Here is a 13549-nt window from a genome sequence, read left to right as displayed (position 1 = left end):
TACTATTAATTAATAATTCTTCAACATTCCAAAGTTTAACTTTAGCTGCTATTGATACTTAACTTCAAAATTTTCAATATATTACAAAAGTAATAGAAGAATAGAAGTAATAGAAAAGTAATAGTAGAATTTAATCTAAAGTTGTATGTCTCACATGAGAGAGAGGCCTCCACAAACCGCTAGGGGAGATGTAAGAGCCTCCTATATCAGACCAGTTTCATAGGCATTCTGAATGAGTCAGTATGTAGAATGTTAGCTTCTTTTTCCTAATTAGAGCAACATGACTGACTATATGGACTGTCTCTACAGATGTGGGGCAGAACAGTTTCCAGCGCTGTATTTTCCTGCAGAACAGGTTTCTTTTCTAAAGAATCATTTTTCATAACGCCATGTTGATGCTGCCAATACAATGTCCACGGCATTCCCTGTAAGCTTTGCGGATGCACAGCTGCACGCGCGGCCACCATATTGGTGCCGTGTAGGTAGGGGGCCGCCTGGCAGGGGGCCGCCTGGCAGGTGGAGCTCTCCCGGAGGCTCAATTCCATGCAGCTCTTTGGGAATGCGTAGAGGAGCTACTGAATGACAGGTAAGACTGTCAATTTCAAAAGTCTAATGTTTTTCAGGTAATTCTCTCTAGCAACTTTGTGACATATATGCTTTATTGATCTGTAAAGGGTGTGTGTTAAAACCTACAAAATATATATATATTTTATATATATATAAAAAACCCATTTCAAAAAATCAAGTTATGAATTCACCAGGTTGCCAGTGATTGTCAAACCAAACCTGGTGCTTAAATTCTTGTACCTATTTCTCTTCTCAGATGGTAGAAAGGAAACTGTAATCACCCAGCTGATATTTATTTATTATATTTATATACCGGCCTCCCCGAAGGCTCAGATATAGATATAGACAAGTAATGTAAATGGTGCTATGGAGAGTGACAGTGAAAGCTAGCTGCCCCAGTGACCTCCACGCAATAGTTGAGTGGACAACTATGTCTATGATATATCACACACACTTTTCTCTGAGTAGTATATAATCTGTGCATCAGCAGTTTGCAGTGCCTTTTCCTCTTTAGTTTAAGCAATGTACTAAAGAACATACTATACCTGTGGTGGCGAACCTATGGAACTCCAGATGTTCATGGACTACAACTCCCATCATCCCCACGCTGGTGGGGCTGATGGGAATTGTAGTCCATGAACATCTGGAATGCCATAGGTTTGCCACCACTGTATTATACTCTTCTTAAATTTTCATAAGTCTTATTCTAATAAAAATAATTTCCTTGTAACATTTTTGATTTGTTTGTAAAATTTAACACTCAGTGTGTTAGGGCCACTTCACACTACTTTTTATAGTCATGCACCTATGCTTTAACTGTAATCCTGACAATGTAGAGCATGTCTGCTCCATTCAACTGCTTGCAAACGTGAGCACTCTATTTGTCAAAGCTAAAAAAAGCTGAAGCTCTCTTTAGACTACAGTTGGAGGAAATGGCTTTGCCACAGCCATTCTGCACTTTACCATGGATCCCTCTGACTTTAAAGCTCGTTCTCGTGACAAAGTTTGCTAAGCCAAGGGTTGAAAGCCACTGCCAAGCTTTCCCCCCCAGATAAATTATGGAAAGGCACAGTATGAACATAATGCAGTTTACAATTCTCTTCTCTTTAGTCACCCTCCTTGCAGTCGAAATTTCCATTTCAAAAGTTTACCTGTCAACTGCTTCCTGTGATCTGGCTTCACTGGTATAAGATGTAGAGCTGATCTTCTACTCTGTCATGTCGCTGCCAGCCAGCAATTATTCAGCAGCTCTCGTACCCACAGCACCCCGAGGCCACCCATTGGCTTTTTGCTCTCCAGGTGAAGATTTCCATTGCTGAAACGGAACCAGTTAATGTCTTACCTACTTCTACAGTCTGATCTTATTCCTACCTACACCAAAAGCATAAAATTCTTAATCTCCATTCGGGAAAAGTCCCTGCAGCTTCACCTCCTCCTGTCAGGACTCCTGAGGATACTGAGCCAAAACAAGAACGGCTGAAGCATTTTTTTCAGCTTAAATGCTAAACTTAAGAAGTTGGGAAATACAGCAAAAAAAAAAAAGAGTCTCTGCCTACGTATGACACACAGTACATCTATGTTTCTTCTTTATTTTCAAAGATGAGCTTCAGCTGCTTTTACACATCACAATATAAGCAACTGCCAATGAACCCAGCATGATGCAATAATTGCCTTTTTAATGTGTTGAAAAACAGAAGCCTCTTGACTACTACAAAGTTATGAAAAACAGTTGACCGTCAAGCAAAAACTTTAATTTGCACATCATTTCACTGCAAAAGTATTTTAATGTACATTTGTTTTAAATATTGCCACGGACAGAGGAAAGGATACTGGGTTTTTCCAGATTCAAGGAGCAGTTGCAGAGCAGCGGGATCTGAAGGATTTGGGAAAGAATGGCTTCTGCCCAGAGAAGCAATACCTGAGGCTTGCTAAAGAAAAGTTCAATTCATCCACCGATCGCAGAACCTGACAGTACATTTCGTTTATTCATTTCATATTGTGATTCCTAGAAGTCTGTTCACTCAAAACTGAAAGGTCAAACTGCCAGTGTTTCACTATGGTGGATTCGGCACTGCATATTTTATAATGAGTTGCAATCGTTATCAATGAACTCGACTTCCCTTAGGAAAACGAGTTTCTTTCATAACGATTGCAACTCAGGGCAAATATGCTGTGCGGAATCATTCTATATACCTGATAGAACTGAGGGAAGAATTTTCTGTGCTCTGTGGTCATTTACACTCCTGAAGTGCTTTTTACTGGATTAATCTGAATTGGCCTTACAGCAGGTTTAAACAGATGTGAAAAGAAGAGGTAACTCTAGAAAAGGACTGATCAGCACTCTAGAAAAATGTCTTGTGCATCACAGAACTTTGTGAACCACAAGGGGCTATGCAACAGTTTTAAAAGCTTTGTGTTGAACACAAAGGACAGACAGGGTACCAATGGAGTATGTCAAACTAACCTTGTTCTTTAAAACTATTAGATGAATAGTACTTAAAAGCTGTGATCCTTAGCTAAAAGCCAAGTTTTATCTTCTCTCATTTTTCCCCTACCAATAAACTAAGAGAGCTCTAAGAGACCAACTCATACTTGTTACCCAGGCCTACAGATATTGAGCTGTTATGCTCATGTCAGTGGAGGACTCTTATAGTAGGGTAAGGTCCCTGGTTTGAATTTTTATGAAGAGCACAAACTTTTAAACATCTGAAATAATGATAAGAATTCAGAATTCTAGCCAAAAGGAACAAGAACTATTATCTATTTTCTTCATCTGCATGACTGAGACTGAAGAGAGACTTTCTGGACAGCAAAACAGGTGGGCTGCCCCAGAGATGCAATGAGTGCAAGAGCTGCTGAGCAGTCATTGGCTGCCAATGGAGGCTACAGACTTAGAAGGCTTCTAGGAACTACAGGTTGTACGCATGAAAACAGCACAGCTGTGATAAACATCCAGGGGACAGGTTCTGACCAACCTCAACTTTCATTATAAATATAATTCTACCACCACTCTCATTTCAGGTAATATACCCCTTCAGAGCCCAAAAGGTATTTTAAACATAAGCCCAATGTCCAGTCATTTGCTACAGACCTGGTGGCTAAAATGTGGATGTGTTGATCTGCAAAGGCTGTCCATTCATTTCAATGGGTGGGAAGAACCACCTGTAGCTGCAGAGGTTTAACATACATTAAGGTCTCTGTATTGAAGAAGCTATATGGGGCAGGTGTTAAGGGACCCAGAAGAAAGTGCATTTCGATTTTGCTTTGCATACTAGAATTCTCAGGATCCTGGCATTTAGATCTTGAAGCAATTTATTTATACAAAAATGAGCATGCTTGGGTCAAAGTGTAAACTCCATAGGAGATTCATGATCACACTCATTGAGGTATTTTTTAAAGTTTACTTTTTACTCAACAAGATTCAAACTTCCCATCAAGATGTTGAGCCACGTCCCTTCATATGGAATCACAGGGCTTGGGTATAGAGTCTATGTCCAGCAGACCTTACACAGCCCACAAGTGGTTATACCCTGTGGGCCACAGCCTTGGTAGTCACCATCTGCCCCCTTGGCTCTGTGAAAAGTAATCACCTGTCCTTCTCACTGGATCTCAGCTGCTGCAATCACCGTTACAATGGGAGAGAGCTTCTTGTGTGAAGTGATGGGATCTCCTATTGCACTTGGCCAGAATGCTGCAGCTGCTACGGTGATCACAATCCCTTGGCTCCAAGGTGAAATGATTTCTCTTTGAACTCTACACATGGAACAGAGCCAAGCCACCACTGCTGTAGAACTGCTTTTCCTAAGAGTGGGGACAAAATGCCACCTCCCAGCTGAGAGGTGACATTCTGAATCGTACCTTCTCTTCTCACCCAGGAAATTACTTAGGACTGCGGGGTGGGTCTCAGAATATCACCTCTTTCACCAGGAAAGCAGCACTCTGAACCTCTGCCTGCCTGGAAGACTTTTACTGCACCCCTTTTCAAGTATTTAATGCTTCCTGGACATAAAGTTATCATGGGCTACTAAATACAAGTCTAACCTCATGAAAAATCAAATCACACTGTACTGAGGGAATTGGAAAGTTTCCCCAGTTCAACATTTTCAGGAAAATCACTAGCTCTTCCTTCAGCCAAACCACAAACTACAGTCAACTCTTTCCCCTGCAAATAAGATCCTAAACAAGGACTGCACCAGAATTTGGGTTAGAGCCAACCATGGCTTTTGGCTCAGATGCATCAAAAAACTTTTTAAAGGGAAGGCTGGATGGCCATCTGTCATGAGAACCTTGATGGTGTATTCCTGCATGGCAGGGTTGGACTTGATGGCCCTTGTGGCCTCTTCCAACTCTATGATTCTAACTCGAATTTACTGAAAGAGTTAATTTTTAATAATCAAACTGTGGAGAAAGGACAGAGGACACACTTAATTTCACCAGGCTCATTCACGTAATGATGAACCACAGTTTATGGCATGTCTGAATCATTCCAATACTACAGACTAATCTACTGGCAATTTAGAAGGACTGGGAGTATAATATTAAATTGTGCGGTAGTACTGTGAGTTTAAAAAAGAAACAGACCAAAGCACAACAGCCAGTGAGTTTGTGTTTTGGAATGAATTTTGCTGCTTGAGTTATATAACACTGAATTGCAGCTTGAAATGGAGTGTGCTTTGTGTTTTTTCTCCACTTAACCCAGACAAAAGCTGAAGTTACAAAGACTACAAAATATTATGAGTTCAGATATTTGCTTGGGACCACATAGTAGCATGAATTTTTATATGATGCTTAATCAATAGATAGAAATATGGTGTAAGAACAGAATAAACAGATGGACTGCCATGGAAAAATAAAATGTTTTAACTAAGGAAAGGTACATAGGTGATTATGCATACTACACGGGCATTTTGACAATTAAGTCAAAACAAAGGCTGACTCAATTTTTATTCTATGTACAAACAACTAGCATACAGTAGTAAACTTACTCTGGCTCAGGGAACAACCTACAGAATATATCCTTATTTAACCAGAGTGTTAATTTCTAGTAACTGCCAAGTTTTTAGAAAGTGTACATTATACAGTAATTCACTAGATGAATATAAAGAAACACCTTATATTCATACAAATATAGTTTGTTTTAAGAGCCTCTACCAGGTTTATTAAGACAACTTTTGCAACTGGAAGCAAAACATCTAAAGTAGGGTCTTTTCACATACCATTTTCTATCAGCACTTCAGCGGACTGGTCTCGCAAGCTACCAAGTAGTCTTCAACAGGTTACAGACCTAGGATACAATACATGCATATTTTAAAATGCCAGGCAAGATAATGCCATTTATTATAAACTTTACAAACGTACTTGACGAATACCAGCACATGCATTACAGTTCTAAAATATTATGTCTGATCGTCATCTAAGTTGTGACAGGGGAGTGAAAAAAACATCCTTCCTCTGGAAGAGGAGCTATAAACTGCTTAAATTATTAGCTGAGAGGTGGTGAGTTTCCTGCATAGAGATAGCTATTTGCCCAGGAGCAAGATCGATGACGACTTGGGCAGACATACATGCTAAAATGACTGCAAAAAATGGAGCAGTGATCCAGGTGGGATTTCACCCCCAAACTTGTGAAGGAAAACCCACCCAACTGGGACAGGAGGAGTTAAATGAGCTGCACACCTATCATGAGTGCTCAAGCCAGGAGGAGAATGGGGGTAGAGTTGGTTTCCGCCTTGACCAGCCTATATTTTCAATGTACTAGCAGCTTCGTGTCCACCCTAGCAGTTGATATCAAGTTAACTGTAACTGTAAAGTTCAGTTCAGCCTCATAATGTTTTATTTCCTTTTTAAATTTTGCACTAGTCCCATAGTGCTGAGATACACATTTCCCTATGTGCTTCTCCTCTGGAGTCTAAAGCTGTACAATAGTACATGAAGATCTTCCTTTCTTCTCAGTTCTAAAGGGCTCACACCTTCATGCCTGGCCACTTCATCCATAGATAGTCTACAATCTCCTTGCCAGCTAGACTGGCTAGTGAATAGGAGAAAGCAGGAAGGGAGCTAGGAAATGCACACAGTCCACACATACGCATAGAGACTCTACTGGGATCCCATGCTGCTGATAGACAAGGAAAAGGTCAAACCTGATGGTGATGGAAGGGGAACCAGTGCAACAAGCCCTCTCACAAGCCCACACATTTCCCCCCAACACCATAACAACCTGAAGAAAACGCTGTGAGGTTACAGTTTGAGAATACTTAAGATCACTGAACTTCAGATAGTATGAAGTCAAGATACTGAGATGCAGTGGTTAGTAGGTTGGAGTTAGAAATGAGAAAAACAACGTTCATTAAAATATTCCCTTTGCTGTGGTATCATGGTAACTTGCATTTAAAAACAACCTTTACATGCCCAAATTTTTTAATCCTAGAAAAGGATACATGTGATTTGGGAACGGGTGAGGCAAATTAGGATAAATTGGCAGTTAATTCCTAGAATAGTATTGCAACTGGTTTTTCACAACCAGGGCAGTAGTCCCAATAGTGTTCCTGGTTATAATAATTGCACTGATCTTTTCAAAACAGGTTTTTAAAAATCTTTGTGAGCAGCACATATACCTATCACATTAAGTACATTTCATCCCTCTGAACACAGCAGTCCCATGCACGTTATATTAAATGCATGTACAATCCATGCGCAACGTACATTTTCATTTATATGCACATTGTGTAATCATGGTACATTCAACGCATGTACAGCTGAATGTGTGCTACAAACCACACATCTATCCAGGTCCTTGTCCCTGGTGGAAGTGAACTGGCTCTGTCTTACAAACAGATGTACACATGTTCAGGTAAGATACATATGGTTCACTGTAACATCAGAACAAAGCTGATGATATTCAGTGAAAAAACACAAGCTAAGAAAAAGTCCACCAATCCTCTACTTTACACCAAAACATGCTTCCTTTCCCCCAAATTTATAGTGCTTTACTTAAGAAATCTAGCAAGACGTTTGGAGGTAGACATCAGACTTGCAGTAAATATCAGCTCTGCTTCTTTCTGTTCTCTGCTTCACCACTGAAACTCCTCTCCATATTCCAGCAAGGATGGAAAACAGGAGAGAAGCTAGAAGTGGGGAAAAATAATTCTTGTTCTTCACAGCCCAGGTAATTTCAAGGGGAGTGTGGGGAAGAAAAGGAAATGTCTTATCTCCTTCTGTGTCCCACAGTCTGTCACCTTGGGCTGCAAGGAGCAGGAGATTTCTCCCATCATCTGCAGCCCATTCTGTCAGTTTCTACCCTAAACTGACAAAACGGGGTGGGGGGAGACAGCTTAGGCTGCTGAAGAATAGGGGCAATCTGCTTCTATCCTATGCAACCCAAACTCACAGCTTGTAGGTGGGGTGGGTATGTGTCTGTTGTCAGAGGGGATGTGGTCCTGTTCTTAGGCCAAACTCTCAGTAGGTGGGAAGGGGGGTAAAAGTTGATTGCTTCTCTTCAGGCCTCCCTAAACTGTCACTTTGAGCTACAAAAGACACGAACAGATCATTCATGTTTTCCTCAGCTCAAATTCTGTTTCAGACAGAAATAATACAAAAGTCCTTCTTTTCTTCCCACCAGAATCTTACAAATTTGGCTGCACCCCAAGCTGACAACTGTGACAGCCTGTGTGAGATGGCAGTTGCAATGCTAAACGAGGATATGGGACACCGAGGTTCAGATATGTACTCTGCTATGGAAGCCAGCTGAGTGACTGTGGGCCTGTCACATACTCAACCTAACCTACCTCACATGATTGCCGTGAGGATAAAGCAGAGAAGAAGAGCATGAGGTAGGCTGCTTTGGGTCCCCACTGGGAAGAATGATGGGGTATAAATGAAATAGACAAATTTGGGAGGGGAAAAAGCAAGGCAACACCCCCCCCCCCATTTGCAGCATCTCATTCTGGCAGATCCGGACTTTCTAGTCTGATGGATCAGAAGAGCCCTTTGCAATCAGATGAGAGCTAACTAGTGATTCCCCTCTCTCTCTCTCTCTCTCTCTCTCTCTCTCTCTCTCTCTCTCTCTCTCTCTCTCTCTCTCACACACACACACACACACACACATACACTCGTACTTTCCAGTACACTGCAAAATTTTCTCAGCAACAGATCATAAGCTGACTCCAGCTGATTCTTCATCCGCTAGCAGTGAAGTTCTGATAGCTGCAAGTATCCTGATCCTCTGAATTGTCATGAATGCCCTATGAACCGCCTGGTAATTAACTGGCTGTCTGACAGCCACTGGTGAGCAACATATGAGCCAAACCAGCAGGCGTTCAAGCATCCCCATGTAACACACCCTAAGCAAGCAAACGGAATCAAAATAAAACGTAACTGAATCCACAGTCTGCATAACACATGAAACAATATGCTCTTACACCAAATTCTTCTGGGAAAATATTCCAAGACACACATATCTAACGCCAAGAAAGAAAGATTAATCCGGGCATCCTAACACTGACCCAATTCGGATGTCGCATTTCACAGGATCTCTCTTCCTCTCTCATAAGTGGACTGGCTCCTCCATTTCTAGGTACTCTCTAACCATGGTTTCGCATAGTGACGACCATAGAAAACAAACTATGAAAGTAACTTTGCCAAGTTTATACACTATAACAAACTATAGTTAAAAGAAATGCCATGCCACAATGACGATGGGACCTGGAGCACATGAGCGGAGGATGCATACCAGTTGTAGCATGTTCCCGTGTCCAATTTCAGTAGATCATACGAATTGTGCAAATGTGCTAAACCAAACAGTGAGCAAGCTTGAACATTATAACTGGATGTTTTCCAACATTCCATGACAAAATATTAAGTCACGATGGCTCTCCACATTTAAATATTGTAAAACCTGTACATTGCCGACATTCTTCCAAACCATTTGAAAAATTAACTGACGATTAAAATCAATTTGGATAAATTGAAGCAAAAGCAACTCTCATTAATAGGCAAATTCCAGGGAATTGAAATAGTAAAAACTATACTAATATTTATAATAGAATTGGATTAGAATATACCATATGCCACCTCTCCAGAGACCTGCTCAAGATTACTTAAATAGAATAAAACCATAACCCTAAAATTATCATTTTCAAGACAAACCATAAAGAAGAAGAAGAGTTTTGGATTTATAACCCCCCTTTCTCTTCTGTAGGAGACTCAAAGGGGCTTACAATCTCCTTGCCCTTCTCCCCTCACAACAAACACCCTGTGAGGTGGGTGGGGCTGAGAGAGCTTTGAAAAGCTGTGACTAGCCCAAGGTCATCCAGCTGGCGTGTGTGGGAGTGTACAGGCTAATCTGAATTCCCCAGATAAGCCTCCACAGCTCAAGTGGCAGAGCAGGGAATCAAACTTGGTTCCTCCAGATTAGAGTGCACCTGCTCTTAACCACTACGCCACTGCTGCTCCAAAAGCAAGCCAAGTGCCTGGCAGGGGAATAAAAGCATTAAGCAGCCTAAAATTAAGCAGCCATAAAAGTTTTCAGGTCAGAAGTAGGCCATAAAACAACTAAAAGAGATGGAATCTACTACTTAAGCCTGAGTACAGAGAAACATGTAGACATGATGCCTGAAGAACAGCAAAGGAGGCACCAACGGGAGCCTCAAGGGAGAGGGACATTCCAAAAAAAAAAAGCAGTGCCCTTGGAAAAGCCTTGCTCTCTGAGGTCCCATCAGCAGAAGCACAAGGGAACAAGCAGGCAAGACAGCCAGCAAGTAGTCTAGGTATTAGCAGTTAGGTTTGCAGTGCCAAGCTGACTACAGACAGTTATTTCTGACCTTTCTATTCAAATACATCCATTCCCACAATGATCTTTACTCCCCAATAGCTCAGCCTCACAATTAAATCTTTTCCTTTTCCATTCAAAAGACATTGTCAAGTTCTGCATTTCCAAGCTCTGCCCTTCCTGCACAAGTATGTGATATGTACCAACCAATGTTTCCAGTATCCCGAGTCCTGCGTAGTACAACTTCCTCTTCACTGGCAAGTATTCAGACAATTTAAAACGCCTCATCTCTTTTGCTGCTGTAGCGTCACTTTACCCTAAAGTCACTTCTTGCACTCAGTCCAAACTTGAAGCCTGCCTTTGATTACATGCAGTTTTCTTCTCTTCTTCCCACAAACACTCTTCCTACCCACTCTATACAAATTCAGATTCTACTGGAACCTTGTTTCTTTCCCCTATATGATCCCATGCACCAATTCAGGTTATCAGGTACCTCACTTCTGATGGTCCCTTCTATTTGGGACCTTGCTCACCCATTTTCAGCTGCTGCACCCTCAGTTTGGGACTGCCTTCTCTAAACAGTGAACAGAATAATTCAGATACATCCTTAGCAGATATAACTACAATGTCGTGGCTTTATCCTGATATATTTAAATTGATGTATTTAACTATATTCTAATTGTGCATGTTTATATTGTGAAAACTGACTTGGGCATTGTGAGAAGGTGGGATATACATATTGTTTTGTCATCAGGTTATATATGGTATATTTTATTCGAAAATATTTTTAGTTGCAATCTGGGATTACTGGTTATATTCTGTGGTTTTTGAGTTTTTAATTGTAAATTTGATTTGTTGAAAGCTGTCCTGAAAAGCCACAGTCCGGTAAAATGTTAGGAACAAGATGTACCGGACCACGGCCACACAGCCCGGAAAACCCACAACAGCTAGCAAAGGCTGGAGGGAAGCTGACTAACGTTGCTTCCTCAGCTGGCCAAGTCCCCGATACACTGGTGGTGGCAAGGGCGCTGGGATGTCGGCCCTGCGTTTCAGTGCCAGGGAAAGCCACGAAGGCCACATGCCAGAGAGATCACCCCTCTACTGGGGTAAGTGCCCTGGGGAGGGGGGCCAAATCCTCCGGGTCTAGTTTCGGCCCTTCCTCTTTCTGATCTTTTGTTCCCTTCAATAGCAGTAAGCTAAGTTTTACCCAACTTGTGGGTATGTATGTCACGATGGTTTCAGGCAGAGCTGAAAAGATCAACCACAAGATCAACTACCTCAGGTCAAAAGGACAACAGAAGTTATGAAACAGCTGAAAAGCAATGAAAGGCCTGCATGATTCCCTCATATGATTAAGTACCGTTCTCAGTCTAAAAATGCATCTTGGATTTAAGAGCTGTATATTACAGCATGCCCACCCTATCTTTGAAAGCATTTAACTCATTCAAAAAGAGACAATATTTCATAGGCATTTTTCCCCCAGCACATTCCTGAATTTCCATTTTTTTCACCAGAAAAGTTTTTTAAAAGGGCCTGAGGATTGGGTGGGTGGAACCCCTGGGTTTCCTCCCAATATTCTCTCTTTTTTCACATTTCTACCTTAATCCCATTATCAGTTGTGTCTTCTTCCAAAGTTCTTTAGCTCCCTGGATCCTGCTGTCTTTCATTTTCAGACCTGCCTGCCAGTTTTAACTGTGTAAGCCTTCTGGCCAAGCATCAAGCTGTTCTTGTACCTTACACGATAATATGCTGATAGTGAAGTAACTGTTCAGTCAGAGAAGCAAGTGCTCTCAAAAGAGTGACTGCGGACTGAGCACCATCAACAGCCAAGATGGGTAAAGCATTTTTATAGCACTCTACAGAAATAATGTATCACAGTATGTCAATCAGTTATTGAGAGAAAGTAATTACTGGTGAAGGAGAAAAGTGTAACATAAGTTGGTGGAGTATTTAACTATGGAGAACTATCCTTTACTGGACTGATGAAAACTGCCCTAGGCATTTTTATTGAAAAATATTACACTATCTCCTCCTGATATCCAGCAGAGGAATATGAAATAAATTTAAAACAGTGAAAATAAATTACATTACAAAAATGAAGGGCTCATAAAGTTGAATAAAGAAAATTACAAGTCAGAGTTCTGAATGTCAAGCTGCCAAATACAATACCTTCTAAGGGTCACAATGATAAGGTAGCCCACTAAGGAAGAAAACAAACAAACAGGCGATATAAAGGGGGGAAATAAAATATTCTCTGGGGAAGAATCACACACAATTACAAGCCTTCATTAGAAGGCTCTACCTATAGTCTCATTGTAATTAGATTTGAAAGGCAGGTTGTTTATTCTTTACATTGATATTCTACCTTGCAATCAAATTGGTTCCAAAAACACAAAATTAAACACATCTGAAAATCAAAGCAACCATAAAAAATAAAGCTAGAAAAAAAATGCAGGCTGTTTCCATCAGATTAAAAAAAAATCTGCTACACAACTATGCGAACTACACTTTGGTTGATGCATCAACTTGATCCTAGGTGCAATGTGCTCTACTTGGGTCTACCCTTGAAGAGTGTTCAAAATTTGCAGCTAGTACAGATTGCTCAGGTTAGATTTCTAGCTGAGGTCAGCTACCAGGAGTATGTGACCCTTATATCATAGCAATTACACTGGCTTCCAATCTGATGCCGAGTCAAGGTTTTGGGTTTGTGTTTCAAAGCTCTATAAGGCTTAGCACCAGGATATCTGAAGGATCATCTTCTTGTATATGTTCTTGCCTGGGAATTAAGATTCCAGGGAGAGTACCTGTTGACTTTCCCATCAACCAAATAAGTTCATTTGGTAGGTAGATGAGAGGGCCTTTTTGGTGACAATTCCACAATTACAAAATAACCTCCCTATGGAGGTGTGCCTAGTCTCTCACTTTAGATCTTTAGGAAGCAGCTGCAGTTTTATTTAGGCTGCACTGGAGTGATTCAGGTCTTTTTATTGGTAATTCTAGTTGTGATTTTAAATTGCTGGCTTTACTGTATTTTTTCATAATCACTGTTTTATTTACATTGTAAGGTGCCTTGAGTTCTACAAGGTAAAAAGGTGACTAATGCATATTTTAAACAAACTAAGATTTTTCTTTAAAAAAGGATTTCTTCACTCCTTACAGAAAACTTGCCACGACATTCTAGGAAAGGAAGACTGTGGAGAAGGCCTTGGTTTTAGA

The 13549-nt window shown here is 40.9% G+C and overlaps 1 protein-coding gene across 3 annotated transcripts in view; it reads right to left on the bottom strand.

The window, feature by feature from the left end:
* Nucleotides 1–5855, bottom strand: part of UBE3A (ubiquitin protein ligase E3A) — a 35121-nt gene extending 29266 nt beyond the window's left edge. Inside the window, exons 1-2 of one of the 3 annotated variants that reach the window (XM_048492836.1) lie at nt 5784–5855; nt 1719–1882 (exon numbers count right to left, since the gene is read on the bottom strand). The gene's annotated coding sequence lies outside the window, so the exon portion shown is untranslated. The remainder of the gene's footprint in view (nt 1–1718; nt 1883–5783) is intronic. The other 2 variants (XM_048492837.1, XM_048492838.1) reach the window with 2 other exon arrangements.
* Nucleotides 5856–13549: the final 7694 nt, after the last annotated feature.

Source organism: Sphaerodactylus townsendi, linkage group LG04, assembly GCF_021028975.2.
Source record: "Sphaerodactylus townsendi isolate TG3544 linkage group LG04, MPM_Stown_v2.3, whole genome shotgun sequence".
Taxonomy (NCBI): Eukaryota; Metazoa; Chordata; class Lepidosauria; order Squamata; family Sphaerodactylidae; genus Sphaerodactylus; species Sphaerodactylus townsendi.
Note: the sequence above shows the minus strand (reverse complement) of the source record. Positions and strands in the feature narration are given on the sequence as shown.